The 19,715-nt window shown below is 32.6% G+C and overlaps 1 protein-coding gene across 1 annotated transcript in view; it reads left to right on the top strand.

The window, feature by feature from the left end:
• Nucleotides 1-6,306: 6,306 nt before the first annotated feature.
• LOC128240803 (uncharacterized) overlaps nt 6,307-19,715 on the top strand; it is a 42,249-nt gene continuing 28,840 nt past the window's right edge. Inside the window, exon 1 of the mRNA XM_052957689.1 lies at nt 6,307-6,500. The gene's annotated coding sequence lies outside the window, so the exon portion shown is untranslated. The remainder of the gene's footprint in view (nt 6,501-19,715) is intronic.

Below are 19,715 nucleotides of genomic sequence, written 5' to 3' on the forward strand. Positions count from 1 at the left end.
TCATCATAGCCTTGTTGAATATTATTTGAATATTTCATGAAATATGTATACGTTCGTTGACAATGTTTTATGTACACGTCGTAATAAATATTTCTGTATGTCTGTCTATCTGTTTGTCTGTCTGTCTGTCTGTCTGTCTGTTAAACATATACAGTCATTTTCAATCACGTTTCTTATCAATTTACGCAATCAATTTTTTTCTTATTAACGTAAAAAATCAACTAAAAGTCAAGTGTTAGATAAAACAACGATATTGCTATTTTTCGAGGTTCTCTTTTTAAAATGAGAAACTTTAATATGTTAATATCTATGAAGACCTATTATGAGTTGAAACTTTCAAAACCCAAGGCGTCAATATTTGAGCTGACTTTCACTTCTTCCAAAGAGGATAGTAAATTATTATCTTTATTGTTTATTATAAATGGTTATAATTGAGTCAGTTTTTAATAAATCAGAGCAATTCTTTCTTTTATTCTTTAGTTTAATATCTTATTAGTGCACTGATTTCAGAATTCATGGATTTTATTAGATACGTTTTTATACTCACAGACAAAATTGCATCACTCAGTTTTGTAAAGTATTTTGTCAGGTGAATATATCTTCCATTTTTTATTTGACACATGTATTTTGCAGAATTGAATACTTTAAATCTTTTAAGTAAAATCGTCATTCTGTTTTCGATTTGTAAAAAGAACAGGTTTTGCTCTAAAGTGGATATCGGAAGTACTCTGGGAGGCAAGCATTCATTAACGATTTTAGTCGGACATTTAATCGATATATGTGATATGCATGAATAGTCAGTATTGCACCAGCAGCCGATGGAAAAATATATATTGTGTAGGGGGTATATAAAAAAATTCATTTAAATTTTTGTGATCAGAACATTTATACATAGGCAGAATCTTAGCCTCTTTTAATGAAATTGGGAAATATCAGTATGTTAATTTCAATGACTGACGTAAATGAAATAGCAAAACATATTTTAGGATATTAGAACATATTCACTCTAGTTCTTTAGCAATCGACATATTAACTTATCAACGTAATTGTTAATCTCTATCAAAGTGACGTAGATCAAATTAAACATTTGATTATATTTAGTACCTATTGTGGATTATTATTACAGTTCATTTATAAATAATTTGAGATACGCCAGTAAACAGTTGAATGGCCACATCTATGAATTGCTTATCTCCAAGAACATTTGTGCCGTTAATTGGTTACTATAATTTTGGTAAACTTGCTTATTTGTCGTATCCTTCAGATGTGTGTTTTGGAAACTTTCACGTAATTTTGTATTTCCCTTGTTGCAGATACATCTTATCTTAAGGGTTTTCCCCAATTGTTTGGGATTTCTTTGTGAGGAGATTAGCTACTGCAAGCCAATTGTGTTTGTTTAAAGCTTATTTAGAATAGAATAAGCGTGTATGTCTCCAAAATGGGATGATATTCATATTCATGTTAATCAATCACAATGTACGAATGTATAATATATAATGATTCTGGCGGATTGGATGACAAGCATTTTGAATGCTTGTATAAGTTCCTTTCCGTGTTGAAGTTAACATGTTCTAGATTTTAATGAAATTCGGTACAAAAAGCTAATAAGGATGTGGACTAGAATGTGTCGCAAAACTACAAAAGCATGCTTAGTAGCAGAAACGTGGTGAGTAATAAAAACAATATTTTTACGTGAGTGTACTATATGAGTTGATTCAGTATGCTTAACTTTAAAGAAAGAACAAAAATAAACGTTAAAAAGTAATAAATAATGTCACACATATTGACCGGCCGTTCGTAATCAAGGGTGAGCCCGCACAGCGCTCTCAACACCACACTTCAAACCGTTTGGTTGCAGCAATAAAGTTATGGACACGTTCAGTGTTCTTGCGTCAGGTTTGCAGCAGTGATAACGCCAGTACATATTTATGGTGTTAAAAAGTGAAAGTAATGTATGGATGGTGCCGAATGAGAAACAGCAAGGCGAATGAGTGAGAAACGGACGAAGTACCAAAAACATAGGCCGGTTATATATGTGACATCATTAATTTTATACATATGTAAAAAATATTACTCAGTAATTGAAACATAGATGATGAGATCAGCGCGTTATTTCAAGGAGCTTCAAATAATTTTGACAATTGATGTAATGTTATTATAATATAATTATGTTTAGCAAGGAAATTTTACCTTCAGAAGAGGCAGTATTTATATATTAAAAGTTCATACTAGCTGCGGTAGTTTTTGATGCATTGTGGATTGGTACAAAAAGTAGAATGGGAGACGTTGGTTTGTGTGTATGCTAATGTGTGAGATTGACAGAATGGCACGCGTTATTTAATCAGTCATAATTCATTCGTAGGCGACTGTTAGGTTTATCATTTAGAATTGTTCGAATCTTGAAGAAAATTAGGGTTTATGTGTGTGTGTAAATACAGCAAGCGTATACTCGTTAATCCGAACAAAAACTCCATCATGAAATACGAGTGAGTTATTATGAATGATTGAGATAAGAATGAATATTTTGCACGATATTCCTAACAGTAATGGCAATATTCCTTTTGAGGAAAGCAACAATAATTAGCAATGATCAACATTGAATATAATTACCCTATGCAAAGGTGAAACACCCAGCCTGGTATAAGTTTAGTTAATATTATTGTCATGTTGTATTTTTCAGAATAAGGTAAGTAAACGAAATTAACATGTAAAAGAATGGCAGAATATACACGGTGGGAGTTTCCTAGATATGTTTAAAAGCACCATGTACAAGTATAAGAAGACAATATACAATAACCAATTGGTCAATGATTTTGTCTGGACGAGACTCACAAATTAGGCAAAAAATAAGTGTGTAAAGTGCGAATGTGAATATAGGCAAAATAACAATCAAGTGTATTCAAGACACCTAAAAACTATATAATTATAAATTAGATGAGATTTAAACTTATCCAGGTGTATCTCTAAGGCAAATAGAATGTGCAGATTGAGAATATTTGGGATATTCATTAAATACTATGTGCAGAGTAGGTGTTTCGTATTGAGTAGTATAGATATATTAACTACTTGAGGGTATTCATGACTACACGCAATCTGTTAATGAAAAAATGTTATTAAGAAATCAGGATAGGCAATAGAAAGCATAAACATGATAGCAATATGAGCGTTATTACCATTGACTGACAATGCGATATTTTCGATCGTTTTTTTTGCGATATTGACGATGATAACGCCATCTGCGAAGATGAAGAAGAACTCTATAAGCTATGCTTTCGTTCCAATCCATATCAATATTATAGACAACTTGTGTATGTGTGCATATTGTGTGTAGTTTGTTTGTATATGTTAAATACAATATGTTTAAATCAACGCCATCTGCCGTCCATGCACCAGTGATTGATTTTTTCCTCAACATGTCACGTGCTTGAAAAAAGAGGTCACTGCGGGTGCGCGGCAAATCCTCATTTAGATAGCAAGCAGCATATCATGAGCCCTTAAGCTTGGTCTTCTGTTTGAAAAGTTTTTTTCTGGCGCGGTAACTCGTGAACTTGATAATGATGTCACATGGTTTCTGACGAGAGGGGCCCGCTGCTGGGCCACTGGGTGGTCGTCGCAGCTTTCCGAGTCAGTGCTACCTGTCCTTTTCATCGAGCGAAAGTTTCGCCCCAATAGCGTTAGAAAGTTCGATGATTTTCTGGTACGCCCGAAAGCCTGAGATTGTTTCAACTGCTATACTATTAGGCTTTGTCATGTTGATGGTATGAGTCATCCAGCGGGGATTCTAATATATATAACTCTAGCCTTAAGTTGAGAGTTTTCTGTCTCAATGGCTTCCATTTCCTGTTGAATGCCTTGGACAACGCCATCAACTATACGTGTCACAAGTGACGACAACTGTACTTCAAATGTACCTTTTAATAGGTTCCCTATCTTGACTATAGCTTCTTCTCGAAGATTGACGCTATGAGTGTTATCAAGTACGTCCGCGCCGTCCATTTCAGTTGTATCGGACGTAAAGGAAATTGAAACAGCCTTGGCATTCTTGAGATCGTTCGGGAAAATTGGGATGATAACTCCATCTTTTTGCTTGCGCCCTAAACTGGTGTTTCGACCTTATCCGTATTTGTATGACTCATAGCCCGCTTTCTTTTCTGCGCAGTGTATTTGTAATAAACTTGAGCGTGGGTGATTGACCGTTGATCGTTAATCCTTTAGGTTAAGTACTGGTAGTAATGGTATGTGACACTGTGCTCATTATTGCATAGACAGGTAAACAGGTATATGTTTTCGATACTTTAAACGTTAAAGTTCGATTGCAATTAAGTACATTTAGACGAACCTCTCAAACACCATCCGATATAGTCCATCTTGATAAACACAAATGAGTAATTTTATAAAATTCCTTGCATTGCAACTTATTAAATAACGCAAAATTAAAGCCCGCACAAAAACTCTTAACTAGTTTGCCATGTTACCGGAAGGTATTCGAATCAAATTAGATGTTCCTGATAACTATGTTAGTTATATCTAACCTCTGTATGTTATTTCTCTAATATGTTTAATACGCTAAACAAACTTTTTCTGTGATATTCCGTAGGTAAATTGTGTTTATAATGAAATGTGTAATGACGATGTCCTATTATATTAATATGTAAAATAATGCAATCAAAACTACAAATCAACTAGTTACAAACGCAAGTATAGCACAAGAAGTAAGGACTCAAAAGACACAACATCAGATACTCTTAACGTACAAACACCACTACAAACAGACCACACACGCATCAACATAGCTTTTATCAATAATTAATGGGATGACCGCAATAGAACAGCCCGTGAAACAAGTCAAAATAAATACTTCGATCAATATGACTACTTAAGTAAAGTAAACGTACGAGTTGTTTATACGTATAAGCCTTGGTGTAAAAACTAATTTAAAGTAATTTTAAACATATGATTAATTACGACTCCATTTGATTCCAAACTTAATTGGGACAATTTAATAGTCATTTCATTTGGTCGTCGCAATTCAATTCTATTATTGCATAATTAAGAAATACTTTATTTTCTTACCGATTTATTTGATTTTGTTTTACAATTCCCTGGATAGTGAAACATGAACATCAATATGCAAATTTTTTCTGATGTCACTTTTAGTAAAACCTTTCACGCTGTTTCCATTACAAACGTATAAATAAAAGAACCTTGTACTTAAGGTCAATTTCATTTAAAAAAAATGGGAAACGTTCCTGCTTTGCACTGGCCATTCCATGCAAGCAGAAGTGTTTTAGGAGCTAGCGATGAATCTACAAACTCTGTAATTTAACCAACAAAGACAGGATAAGGGACTTCAAAACTAAACTTACATAAATGATCTCAGATGTGGTCAGGATAAAATTGTATCTGTTTAACGCAGATAATGCAAGCAAACACGACGTGGAAGAAGGTAATGTTTCAACGAACAAGATGAACGAAATTCACTTAGAAAATGTTGTTGCTATTGAAAGTTTGAAAGCTATTTAAAATACTTAGATGTAATGAGATTTGTGATAACAATTTAATTTCAAGTAAAGAATTTAAATAATAGTCATTTTATAGTTGATTAATTTGTCATGACTATAATCATGAAATTGGTAATGAATGAAAAGGCAAGGGAGATAAGCTTTCCCTTTCGCACACTGTTTATTTTCAGGTTTAGCCGTTCTTGGTGTGGGTATATGCATGATCATTCGGAACACCTCGGCCATACTTATCGAAAACAACCTCGGATGTTTGCAGGTAGATCAGTTGAAGTAGTTCGTTAACTTTTGAATTATATCATTAATTAAATGTAGTGTTTTAGAGTTGTATTTATTGATCTAAGTTTAGATTGATTGTCAGTAAAGTGTACTATTGCAAACATAATTAAGATTCCCAAGAGTTAAGTCATAAAGTTTAACTGCTTAATAAAATTACTACACGATCTACTTGCAGCGGACTTAAACGTACAACTTTTTGAGTTTGTAAACCGTCCAAATACATCCGAGATTGTTTTCGATAAAAATGGCCGAGTAGTTCCGAATGAAGCATGATTCTAAGCGCTATAATTGAAGATATCGAACGTGAACAAAGTTATCAATAATAAACGAGCTTCACAGAAGTTTGTGCATTCATGCAAAATAAAAAAGTACAAAAAACGTCGAAACCATCTTCCTGATACGAGCGATTTAGATGTATTGGAAGATGATAATCAATATATTTGTCTAGATCATCATTAACGTATCCTGTCAATATAGCTTCTCTTTGGTTGTGATTGCGTTCATACAATAGGCTATGCAATAACATGCATTTGAGGGCTTTGAACATGACGTATGTAGCTTCTAGTTTAATGGATTTTCAAACGTCTTTCGCTAAGCCATCTATAGTTGTGTCTGCATATGTAGAAGCTTCAAAAACCAGCAATAAAGCTAAATACACGTGTTATAAGAATAAAAGTACATACATTATGGATTCATGCTAATGTAAGTATATGTTATAGAAAGCAAATGTATGTATATTAGAATTTAATACCACGCTTAAATATCAGACGAACAATTTAAATCAGTATATATAGGTCAATAGAAGGGAAACCAAAGTTTCATTATTCTCTATTGAGTCATGCAAATTGTTATATTTTTAAATCATTTTACGCGTTCTTTCAAATAGATTAATAAAATAGTGACAAGAGTTTGTTTTTCTGATGTTTACAAATTGCATTAACATAATCGTTTAATTCGATGGTTATTATCTGTTATGCGTTGTTATTATTTGTAATAAGACTTGATATTCCCCTTTATTTTGAATAGTGTTTTACTTAAAACATAAACATAACATTTAAGATATTAACTCCGCTCTCATATTGTTAGCTATGCATTGCATTTTAATGAAAAGTTTGTTGAAGGTTATAGTGACCTACTTCCTATATATGACTTGTATATACCAGTTCAAATTTAGATTGTAGTGACTAATAAAGGAATGAATACTTTAGATTTTGTTTTTGTCATTTAAAACCTTCTGCTTGTATGGAACAAGCATGAGCTGGCAAAGCGATTACGCCCCATACCCCTCCCCAAACCACCCAGATACACACACTTAAAAATTGAAGTGACTTCAGAAGCTGTAAATAATCCATATACTGATAAAAACTAATGTTCCGACTATGTTATCTGTTTTTATATATAGGTATGTGCCCTGTGTCCCTTTATTCAATATTATATATACAGAATATGCTGAGTTGAGTGAAATAAATGCTTAACACATATTTATGTTTATTTGGTAATATACAAAATAAAACACTTCTTAAAAATCTTTGACGCTTGATTTAAGCAAAGGATTTGTGGAAGCAATCGTTTCCTTTTTAATTGCTTAATCAAATTAGAGCCACCGGTATACACAAAGTTAACAGTTTTGAAGCGACATTTGGAACTTGATTGAGGGAAATATTTTTATCGTACAGTTTACAGATGCTGCGAAAGGATGTTGAGTGGTCATTACCGGCATATTCGAATTGATGATATAAACACAGTAAAACCTGTCTGGTCGAACACGCAAGAAGATTTAGTTCTTTTGCTGTCACCAATCATTTTCAAATGCAGCATGTACTAGTTTATTAAATACAATAAGTTTGCATTAACAGACACAAATAATGACACTCAAATTGCCTTATTGGTATGGCATGTTATTAACATAACATTGTTAACTGTTTTATTGTATTATGCTCAAACTTTTTAAAACAAGATATGTTTGTCAAACAGAATGCCCCCCCCCCCCCACCCCCGAGCGCCATGTCGTCAGGATTATTTGAACAATTTAATGAAATATGCATGGACCCCCAAGTTCGAGGGCTATTGGTGCAGGCATTGTCAAGTTATCACACATACAAGCTTTTTGTGTTCAAGGTCACTGTGACCTTAACCTTTGACCAGATGACAACTAAAATCAAATGGGGTCATCTACAGGTCAGGCCAAACCCCCTAGTCAAGTTTGTGGGCCATGGGTGCAGGCATTGTTAAGTTATCACTCAAACAGCATTTTTGCATTCAAGGTCACTGTGACATTGACCTTTGACCCAATGACACCTGAAATCAATAATTGTCATCTTCTGATCAGTCCCAGCCTTCATTTTAAGTTTTATTATCATAGGCGCAGGCTTTGTTGAGATATCACTGGGAGAAGCTTTGTTAACTTTTCGTGTTTAAGGTCACTGTGACATTGACCTTTGACCCGATGAAACCCAAAATCAATAGGGGTCATCTACTGGTCAGGCTCGACCTTCATGTCAAGTTTGATGACCATAGGTCCAGGAATTGTCCAGTTTGCCTTCAAGGTCACTGTAGCCTTTACCTTTGACCCCCCAAATAAATAGGGTCTATCTAATGGACAGACCCAACCTCCAATTCAATTTTGAGGGTGCAGGCATTATCGTGTTATTACTCGGACAACTTTTTATCATTCAAGGTCAATGTGACCTTGACCGTTAGACCGTTGACCCAAAGATCAAAAGGGTTCATCTACTGGTCAGACCCAATCTCCAAGTCAAGATATAGGACCATGGGTGTAGGCATTGTCAAATTATCAATCGGACAACCTTTTATCATTCAAAGTCACTGTGACCTTGACCTTTGACCCCTAAATCAATAGGGGTCATCTACTGGTAAAGCTCAGCCTCCATGTAAAGTTTGATGACCATACGTCTAGGCATTGTGATTTATCTCTCGGACAAGGTTTAAAATCCTTCAACCATTTAAGGTCACTATGACCTTTACTTTTAACCCGATGACCCCTTAAATCAATCAAACAGGTTTTGTGACCATACGTCCTGGAATTGTTGAGTTTTCACTCGGACAAGTTTCGGTGTACCGACGGACCCACCAACCGACCGACCGACATATACAGCAATATACTCCTCTTTTTCGAAGAGGGGAGGGGGCATAACAACCAGTGTAGCTGAAACATTTGTCTTAAATCATTTGTTCATAAGAACCGTTGTTTTCGATATTTCTTCATTAGTTACGTTAAATTAATTTATTGTGGTACTGCTTATTTAGGAGTAAGAGTGCATCTTTAACATCGGCTTGTTTGACCGATATTCATCAACATTGTCGAAACTTGATGATTATTCTGATCCATCTGATTTAACATGAACTGTGGAACTATGTGAACGATCTGGTAATAATAACTAAGTTGAATATATTGTGTTTAGATTCATTATTATAGTATATATGAAAACATGTAGGTAAGAGTGAACTTCTTGTTATACCGAATACTGCTTTGATAATTCGATTTAATAATTATTCAGGTTTTGACTTTGTTTTAAAGCGGTTTTGCAATGTAATCCCGAATAAAATGAGAAGAATGATACAGTTTGCATCCATTTTTACCACCCCACACGCACTCATTTTCAATTTCGTATAAAAATAGACAGATTACGGAAATCCGAAAAATATTTATAGAAACATATCATGTGAAGGAAACCACCGACTACCTGTAGAATTAAATAGGAGAATCTGATCGGTAAATTGATATTCAGTCAAAGCTTACGTACTCTGTAAACCTTCGGTGTGCAACTTGCAAGCTATACAGTTATACAGTATTGATTGTACCTAACGACATTTGCTACAGGCCCCACTGAAGATTGCATAATATAATTTGTTTTGCATTTAAACCTGATTGTCGCATATCTTCTTATTTATGTTTTTTTTTCGGTTTGGGCGCACCATATTCTCGTGGTTATGTTGCTAGTGGTCGACTAAAATACTTTTAAGGTTAAACTAAAAATATCTCCGATCTAGGTTTACGTCAAAGACGCATCGAGTAAATATTACTTCTGCAGAGAAATTGATTAGAGATCACAAGGTTTGTAAATCGTTAACAAATGCGATACATAAGGAGGTCGACAGGATTTTGTTCAACCATGACATTTTGAATAAGGTATTTTAAATAAAAGCATTGATATTGATCGGAAATAAAGCGAATACGTGAATGCATGATATTTGAGATAGTGATAATTAAGTACATATATGTTAAATTCAATATTACAGAATGAATAAAGAATTTAAGAGTTTATTGGCAAATCGGCATGTTTGCCTTTGGCCATTTAGAAACTATATACTTATGGCCTAGACAAAAAAGTATAATGATTTATAAATCAATTATGTGATGACATTACATATATATTTACAAAAGCAATATACGAAAATATAACCAATAGAAGCAGCTAAACTTCTAGCTTTTCCTGTCTTAATTTCATAGCACGATATATAAACTTAGCTAATTTAAAAAAAAACAACCCTTTACTGACATTAATGAATAACAATATAATACTCAAATATTACACAAAATTAAGCATTGCAGTGGTGCAATTGATCGGTCAAAATTAAAAGTAAAAAAGTATGTGTTAATTTATTAGAAACACTGATTGAAGTTCAATGCAACAAATGTAATAACAAAACGTAAATGTGACGCCAATTTAAGACTCTGACCGAATAAAAATCACTTTGGAAATAATGTTTTATTATATAAATTCTAATTTTTGAGGTTAGGTAGCTAATATCTAATTCAAATGGTATTTTCCCTACCTTGTACCCGGATGTAGTTTATCTGTAATGATTTAGGATTTTAGAGGGTTTGAAGTCAATAAATAAACAATTCGATATAACTAGGCTTTATCACAGAGAAGTTATATGATACCACTAAATAGCTTATCTTTAATACATGCTATGAACGAGGCCATTCATTCCTTTTAAGTTAATATTACATTAACCGCAAATTGAGGTTTAATCAATGAAAGCAAATCACTGGGCTAACCTTCTCCTGCGAGACTATTTATACGGATAAGTGTCTTTTGAATCTTGACATTCTGCGTATATCCTTATAGGTGGCGTTATATTTATATTATTATGATACATAGCACATTCAGAAGCTCATAAAAGTACGGTTAAGATAATCTTTATCGTATGTTTTGTGTAGTTTATTTTGTGTCGGAGACTAATACTTCTTAATAACATTTGTGCTAGCAATACATTTGTACAAAATATGACAAACTGAACTCTAGATAAACTTTAAGGGCCTTCCACAGTGCAAACGTTGGTGTGAAAGGCCACAAATTAAAACGTTTCAAAAGTTTATGTTTGATACAGTACAGTTTTGTGGAATAATCTGTTTTTGGAGTAAAGTAAACTTCCTTTGAGAAAAGGTTCGGGATAATAAGAAGTTATACATTTCAAATGACACCAAATTAACGAATAACCCAACTAAAATTAAAAATAGCTTGATATCCTTATATCAAAGACATGCTTGTTATAAATGTAGTAAATTGTTTAAGATCAATAGGCTATCAGCAATATGGATAATTGCTATTGCCAATTTGAATAAGAGGGGTATTATTGAATAATAACGTCCCAATATATACTTAATTAGATGTTTCCTTCATCAAAGGTGAATTATATCAGGAAGGTATTAACAGACATACAGACAGACAGACAGACAGGCCTCAAGACGGTAGGCAATCACGGTCAAATACCGGCGTTGCCTGTATCGACATACGCAGGCGATGCCGTCAGTAGCAGGCGCTGCCTGTACCGATTCATAAATTTATCGATAGCTTAAATCATCGTTTTTATTGGAAAAAATTAAATGTTTGTTGTTAATTAAGACTATATTCATTAGAATAAAAAATATTAATTTGAAAGAAATAATATTTAAAGATAAAAATATATAATTGCATGAACAGCAACTACCACGTCTGCGTGTCTTCAATTTGTCTATGAAATTTTACTGCGGACAATTTCGAGGGAATAATTGTTGTATTTAAAATATTTAAAATGTGCGATAATGATCATGTTGTTTTGAAATTACTAACAAAAGCTGATAATAACAGTATACAACTTGCTATGATTAAAAAGACCCGTCAAATAATGTATCGTCTGTGCAATTTACGCTTTTAACTTCTATTTAACACTTTGTCATACCGCATGTACCGATTGCTTAGTGTTGCAATCTTTCTAAGCATTTTGACATTAAATCAACATCATTGAAATTAAATTAACAAGGTACTTTTCAATTCAATTTACCTTATTTCAACATATAAAAGTACAAAAACTGCTACTATTCCACTCCTATTGACTATCCAATTTATAAACAAGAACATTGCAAATTTGAGGGCTCGTGTACATATCCACAATGAACGCTGGGTGCATAAAAAATGAGATCTATGTATATTTAGATTGTTTTCCATGTTTCACGCGTATGCGCCATGGTGTTTTACTGCACCCAACTGTTCATAGACCGGAAAGGCGGTAAAGATCATAAAGCACCGCTTACAGATAGTGATCTTAAATTCTTTAAAGGGTCATATAAAAATTGGTTGACGGGAAATATGTCAGCTTAAGGCTGTATTGTGTTTGGTACTGAAATGACATGCTGCTGTTAGGAATGTTTGTAATAACCCCATTGAAAATATGTGCATGCAGTTATAATTGGTCGTAATTTAAAACAAAATATTGTTGTTGGTGTTTGAAACATTCTGTCACATAAGTTTTCCCAATTTTAAGGCTATCTTTTTATTTCAGTTTAAGATAAAAAAAATAGTTTCACCCACTGATCACCATAATTAATAATGTTCACGAGTAAGAATGTAAGTTATCATGTTCGCGAGTGAAATATATTTTGAATATTTCTTATGTATTTCAAATGATTTGAAGAAATTGAATCCATTTACCAGTGCTGTGTGACATGATGTTCATCACGTCATGATAATTATGGTATTTAACTGTGAAATGCATGACAGTTCAAGACTTCTTTTATATCTAATAACGACTTAACAGTTATCTATTATGTAAATATTGATAAAGTTACGTATCTTTACCTCAAGTAATTTTGCGATGAATGTTTTATTGTTCATATCTCATATATTTTCACATTAAAGTGTAGCTCCGTAACAGTGAAGGATATAAATGAGTGAGTAAGTGATACGAACAGAACGAACGAAAGAACGAACGAACGAACGAACGAACGAAAGAACGAACGAACGAAGATGGATGGATGACAGACGGATGAAACCAACGAACGATCGAACGAAAGAATTAATTAATATACTAGTTAATGAATGACATTGTACATTGTATCCTAGCAAAAGTGCAACTGAAACCTTCAGTATTTTATTTTTGTAAATTAACGCCATTTCAAACATTACAAACCTCCATGTTTTTATTTAGACGCGATAATGATGCACAAGATTCACAAGATTTCATTTGATTCATGTCTGCCAATCGGACTGAAAAACAGTACTTGTCATTTTATAGCTAAAAAGGACGTGTTTGGTATCAAAATTCTTAAAATGTGCTCAAGCTCTATATTATAATTGAATAAAACATGTGGTTTTAAATGAAATCCGAAAAGTACAAAACATGAAGTTTAAGTTGAATTGTGTCGGAAACTAAAGAGATTGGTAAGCCCCTCCCCCAATCGAACCGGCAGACCTTTCTTTTTTGAATCTTTTCTCTGATTGGCTGAGAGCAATATTCTGTCAAACTGCGATTTAATTAGGTAGTCACGCCCATAAAGTTATACGTTCGCGGCATATCCTGTCCCCTTTTATGGCCCTTGTGACACCATATGCACAATCAACTAGTGTATATTTTAGCTGACTACCTTAATATATAAATAAGAGTTAAATTTCATATCTTTAATTGTAAAAGAAATATCAAGGAATTTATCAATATCTTTTCGCAAACAATACAAATTGAATGTTTAGCAGTAAAATAAACATATTCAATTTTAGCATTAAAAAGGAAACCAAAATTTATGATTTTCCGTTTGAACGTAAGATGGCAATGCAGTATACACCAGAGCCCCGAAATTAAACTTTGTTGAATCCGGTTAAATCAAAATACTTCTACATGTTATTTCCAATTTAGTTCAACTAAAAACAAAAGGTTAATGAAAATAAAGACTCCCCCAAAAAATATTACTAATTCTTAAGTGAATGATTTTCTATTTCATAATATGTTTTTGCAAGCAGTTGAAAAATCGACGTATACAGAATTCATGTTTTACGATTATTTTATTTCTTTATATTAAGCCGATACAAGAAAATTAATATACTCTGTATAAAATTATATTTTCTATGCCAATAATGTATGTAATCGCATGGATTGTTTACAATTTGAGGGTGCTAACTAGAAGATATGATTCTACGAGGATAATGCTTACTAAAGATTGAATTACCCACACTAACAACACATCATTCAAAGAAAATAATTAATTGTACAATTAACTTTAATTAAATGTCGCTCATTGTCAGTATCTGTGAATAGAAAGGTGTTTAAACATAATTACATGTATGAATAATAACTTTGAAATAAAAAATTCAATTTGTTTGTTTATTTGCTATAAACATGTAATTTGTTTCTCAGCAGTAAAAGATATTGTATTGTATAATATAAAATAGATAATTGATGCACTTAATTTGTTATTCACAAGTATTACAGTTTGTTGTAAAAATATCAATTATCTTTTAATACATTAATCTTTTAAATCTATTAATGTTTTGTTGATATCATTGTTCTGTTCATTAAAGTTAATTACAGTCGAAACTCGATAGCTCGATATTTTAGGTGTCGGCCAAAATACTTCGAGCCTCGAGAATATCGAGCCAAGCGGGATTGTTTACAGAATGTTATTTTTGTATTAATTACAAAACGTTTTTTTTACAGCGTTTGTTATTTGCTACGCTATATCCGTAACATGACTTAGTCGATACTTAGAAAATATCATTTTGATTTTTTTTTATTTATTATAAAAATACATTTATGCGAAACAACAAACAAGCAATTTTAAACAGTGGGTAACACAAACATAGCTTATAAGCTGTATCTAAAGGCTTAGAAATTTATAGATTGATAACAATTAGAGACAGAACTTAAAGTGATGGCATGTTTATTCAAACTGTAAAAAAACATTTAAATTTGGTAATAACTATTATACCAGTCAAGCAATTTTAATCGATTCGCACGCAAACAAACCAAGGTGTGAGATTCTTAACTGAACCCGCGAGAATGACATCAACCCAAGCAAATATTTCCCACAAAGTGTGAAATTCTTACTTGGGACCGCGAAAATGACTTCGAGCGTGGAGAAATATCGACCCTCAAGTTATCGAGCCATCCGATCGAATTTTATATGAACAAAGAGTAAAAAAAATCGGTCCTTTTAATCTGGTTCGAGCCAACAAGGATATCGAGCCATGAGATAACGAGTTTCGACTGTATTAAATAACACCTGCACAACATTTAATATTTTTTGTTTGTTTTTCTTTTATTTGCTTTAAAGTATTTCTCAAAAAGTATCATTTTTTAATTGTTATTGAATATTTTCTTAAAACATTCTGTATTACATTGTTTTGATTGAGTGTTTTGGGTATAATATTTGTGTCCAGATGTTCAAATATCCTATGTTTTTTCAGGTGAAAATGTCAAGTAACGTTGTGTATTTCAATTACTGCATGACACTTGAGTCTCGTAAGGGTTACTCTGATTAGGAGGGGCCTCATGACCCAGGTAATTTGTGAATGTTTTCAGGTAGGTGATACTTTCCATGAGAATCCGGAAATATTTTGTATTTCCACCTAAAAGTGACATTTAAGGGACCAACAGAACCCCAAAACAACGAATGTCTATTAGTGTCAGAAGTCAACACCTTCTTTCAACACACACCATCCTCTCTATAAAACCTCAAGATTTATCTGGAATTTCTAGGTTAAAATGGCAATTTGCATTTCAAAGCTAAAGCCTTGCTTGTAATATTTTTACATTTCGGTTTGTGAATCGAACCCATGGCCGCATTCATGACAAATCACAACAAGTAAGTTTTAATAAAAACGGTTTATTTTATGCTGATATAAGATATGATTAAGAATTCGTTCTGATTTGTTTTATCAAATTTATTGTCTATGTGTTGACCGAAGATCTCTGCCAAAAGTTTGCAACAAGATTGGAATATATTATCAATTTAAAACGGTTGAGTTATATTTATTGATTTTCAAATATTATTAAAACGTCGTAAATTATTCATATAATGTATCTCAGACATCGTTTAATTAATTCATCCAAAATAACGTTATACATAAATAGTACAAAATGTCATCATTTCGAGCTAGTGTAATATTTAGCCCAGACCAGTGTTGGATTCGAAACTATGACTCTTCGGGAGCTACTAAGATTTGAATTTCTGAAAAAAAAGAAGATTGTTTAGCTATTAAGTTAATTGACCGCGAACCTCTGTTTTCACACGATTTTATTTATTAACTATTTTATTTAAACTTTATCTTTAAATTATGAAATAACATGCGTTTCTCTATAATTTTCAAAAGAGAATCAATCTGGTTTATCTACCTGGGACGGCAATGTTGGGTTTTGCAGACATAAGTGTCTTGAAGACATAGAAATAAAAGAATGCATGATTTGTTTGAATTATGGCTAATGTTTATATTCAGAATTAACATCTTTAAACTCTGAAATAGCATACATTTCTCTATAATTTTGAAAAGAGATTTAATTTGGTTTGTCTGTCGGGGCGGCAATACTGGGTTTTGCACATGTCTCTTGAAGACATTCATACAAATCAAAGAAAATGCATGATTTGTTTGTAATCTAGCTCAATATTTTAATCTTTTAAAGATTCTGAAATAGCATGATTTTTTTTTAATCTTGTAAAGAGATTGAATTTGGTTTGTCTGCCAGGGACGGAAATGCCGTGTTTTGCAGACATAAGCGTCTTGAAGATATAAATAAAAACCAAAGAAAATGCCTGATTTCCTTAAATTCTAGCTAAGTATTAAATGTTATATTTAATAAATTCTGAAATAGCATACATTTTTCTATAAATTTGAAAAGACATTCAATTTGGTTTGTCTGTCTGGGACGGCAATTCCGGGTTTTGTAGACATAAGTGACTTGAAGACATAAAATAAAAGAAAATACATGATTTGTTTGAAATCTAGCTAAATATTATACCCAATCTTTAAACACTGAAATAGCATACATTTCTCTATAATTTTGAGTGAGATTCAATATGGTTTGTCTGTCGGGGCGGCAATACTGGGTTTTGCACAAAAATGTCTCTTGAAGACATCAATAAAAACAAAAGAAAATGCATGCTTTGTTTGAAATATAGCTAAATATCTTAGTCTTAAAATTCTGAAATAGCATGCATTTTTCTATAATCTTGTCAAGAGACTGAATTTGGTTTGTCTGCCAGGGACGGCAATGCCGGGTTTTGCAGACATAAGTGTCTTGAAGAAATAAAAATGAAAGAAAATGCATGATTTGTTTGTAATCTAGCTCAATATTATACCCAATCTTTCAATTCTGAAAAAGCATACATTTGTCTATAATTTTGAAAAGAGATTCAATTTGTTTTGTCTGCCAGGGACGGCAATGCCGGGTTTTGCAGACATAAGTGTCTTGAAGACATAAAAATAAAAGAAAATGCTTGATTTGTTTGAAATCTAGCTAAATATTATACCCAATCTTTAAACACTGAAATATCATACATTTCTCTATAATTTTGAAAAGAGATTTAATTTAGTTTGTCAGTCAGGGCCGGCAATACTATGTTTTGCACACAAATGTCTCTTGAAGACATTAATAAAAACAAAAGAAAATGCATGATTTGTTTGAATTCTAGCTAAATATCTTAAACTTAAAATTCTGAAATAGCATAAATTTTCTATAATCTTGTAAAGAGATTGAATTTGGTTTGTCTGCCAGGGACGGCAATGCCGGGTTTTGCAGACATAAGTGTCTTGAAGAAATGAAAATAAAAGAAAATGCATGATTTGTTTGTAATCTAGCTAAATATTATACCCAATCTTTAAATTCTGAAATAGCATACATTTGTCTATAATTTTGAAAAGAGATTCAATTTGGTTTGTCTGCCCTGGACGGCAATGCCGGGTTTTGCAGACATAAGTGTCTTGAAGAAATAAAAATAAAAGAAAATGCATGATTTGTTTGTAATCTAGCTCAATATTATAGCCAATCTTTAAATTCTGAAATAGCATACATTTGTCTATAATTTTGAAAAGAGATTCAATTTGGTTTGTCTGCCTTGGACGGCAATGCCGTGTTTTGCAGACATTAGTGTCTTGAAGACATAATAATAAAAGAAAATGCATGATTTGTTTGTAATTTAGCTAAATACTATACCCAATCTTTCTGAAATAGCATACATCTCTGTATAATTTTGTAAAGAGTTTCAATTTGGTTTGTCTGTCAGGGACGGCAATGCCGGGTTTCGCAGACATAAGCGTCTTGAAGATATAAATAAAAACCAAAGAAAATGCATGAATTTCTTAAATTCTAGCTAAGTGTTATATTTAATAAATTCTGAAATAGAATACATTTTTCTATAAATTTGAAAAGAGACTCAATTTGGTTAGTCTGTCTGGGACGGCAATGCCGGGTTTTGCAGACATAAGTGACTTGAAGACATAAAATAAAAGAAAATACATGATTTGTTTGAAATCTAGCTAAATATTATACCCAATCTTTAAATTCTAAAATGATACATTTCTCTATAATCTTGTAAAGAGATTCAATTTGGTTTGTCTGCCAGGGACGGCAATGCCGGGTTTTGCAGACATAAGTGTCTTGAAGAAATAGAAATAAAAGAAAATGCATGATTTGTTTGTAATCTAGCTCAATATTATAGCCAATCTTTAAATTCTGAAATAGCATACATTTGTCTATAATTTTGAAAAAAGATTCAATTTTGTCTTCTTGGGACGGCAATGCCGGGTTTTGCAGACACATGTCTCTTGAAGACATTTATAAAGATAAAAGAAAATGCATGATTAGTTTGAATTCTAGCTAAATTTTATACATTTTCTTTAATTTTAATACGACCAGTAAATATCCTAAATACCCATAGTAGAAAACCAAAGTCAGGTTATTCTGCAATATACCACGGACGTGCAAATGCGATGAAGTCAATCCTTATTGATCCAGGCGCGTAAAAGTAGTTACCATTATTCTAACACTGTTCTTTAAAGATATATCGTGTTAGAATCGAAATAACAAGTTTCGAATGTGATTTATCGAAGAATAACCCGAAGTTTTCGTTATTATGCAAAATAATATATCACTCAGGCCTACGGCCATGAGTAGTGATAGTACTAGCTGAAGCAGTAGTATTAGTAGTGTAGAGGTAGTACTGGCTGAAGCATTAGTGGTAGTAGTGTAGTAGTACTATTTGAAATAGTAGTAGTAGCAGTGTAGTGGTAGTAAAAGCTGAAGCAGGAAAATTAGTAGTGTAGTGGTAGGACCAGCTGAAACGGTAGTGTAGTAGTAGTACTAGCTGAACCAGTCGTAATAGTAAAGTAGTGGTAGTACTAGCCGAAACAAGCTGTAGTAGTAGTAGTAGTAGTAGTAGTAGTAGTAGTAGTAGTAGTAGTAGTAGTAGTAGTAGTAGTAGTAGTAGTAGTAGTAGTAGTAGTAGTAGTAGTAGTAGTAGTAGTAGTAGTAGTAGTAGTAGTAGTAGTAGTGTAGTAGTGGTATATAGTAGTACAGTAGTGTAGTAGTTTAGTAGTAGTATGTAGTAGTGTAGTAGTGTAGTAGTGGTATATAGTAGTGTAGTAGTGCAGTAGTGTAGTAGTGTAGTAGTAGTTAGTAGTAGTAGTAGTAGTAGTAGTAGTAGTA

Source organism: Mya arenaria, chromosome 7 (genome assembly GCF_026914265.1).
Source record: "Mya arenaria isolate MELC-2E11 chromosome 7, ASM2691426v1".
Classification (NCBI taxonomy): Eukaryota; Metazoa; Mollusca; class Bivalvia; order Myida; family Myidae; genus Mya; species Mya arenaria.